The sequence below is a fragment of the Eimeria mitis genome, genomic scaffold (assembly GCF_000499745.2).
Source record: "Eimeria mitis Houghton genomic scaffold, Emh_scaff1880, whole genome shotgun sequence".
Taxonomy (NCBI): Eukaryota; Apicomplexa; class Conoidasida; order Eucoccidiorida; family Eimeriidae; genus Eimeria; species Eimeria mitis.
The window spans coordinates 9,179-9,909 of NW_013570203.1; positions in this window are offsets into that span (position 1 = coordinate 9,179).

Consider the following 731-nt stretch of genomic DNA (forward strand, 5'->3'; position numbering starts at 1 on the left):
TCAGGCAACAACCCTCGCTACAACGCTCGTGATGCTACTTGGTTCTTTATGCAGGTAAACCCTAAACCCTAAACCCTCGTAAACCCTCGTAAACCCTCGTAAACCCTAGGCACTCATACACGGAAAAAAAAACCTTTCTAAACAACTATGCGGGGTTTTTTTTTGAGGGGTTTAGGGTTTAGGGTTTATATATATTAGGGTTTACTATTAGGGTTTACTATGAGGGTTTACTATGAGGGTTTACGATGAGGGTTTATGAGGGTTTAGGGTTTATGTTGTTGCAGGCAATCCAAGACTACTGCAACGCAGCTCCCGAGGGTTTAGGGTTTTTACAAACCCCCGTAGAAATGAAATATGGGGTTCACGCGTCGCAACTAAAAGAAAAAATAAACACCATTGCTGATGTTATGCATCATATACTTGCCTCGCATGCAAAGGTATTCTAGGGTTTACGAGGGTTTAGGGTTTAGGGTTTAGGATTTAGGGTTTATGAGGGTTTAGGGTTTAGGGTTTAGGGTTTAGGGTGCGGCGAGGGTTTGTTTTTTCTCTGCGGCTTAGGAATTTGGTTCTGTATACTCTATGCATGAACCTTATATTAGGGTTTAGGGTTTATGAGGGTTTATAAGGGTTTATGATAGTTCACGAGGGTTTAGGGTTTACGACGAGGGTTTATGTGTATATTCTTCAGGGTATATCTTTTCGTGAGTGGAATGCGGGGCCCTCTCTAGATG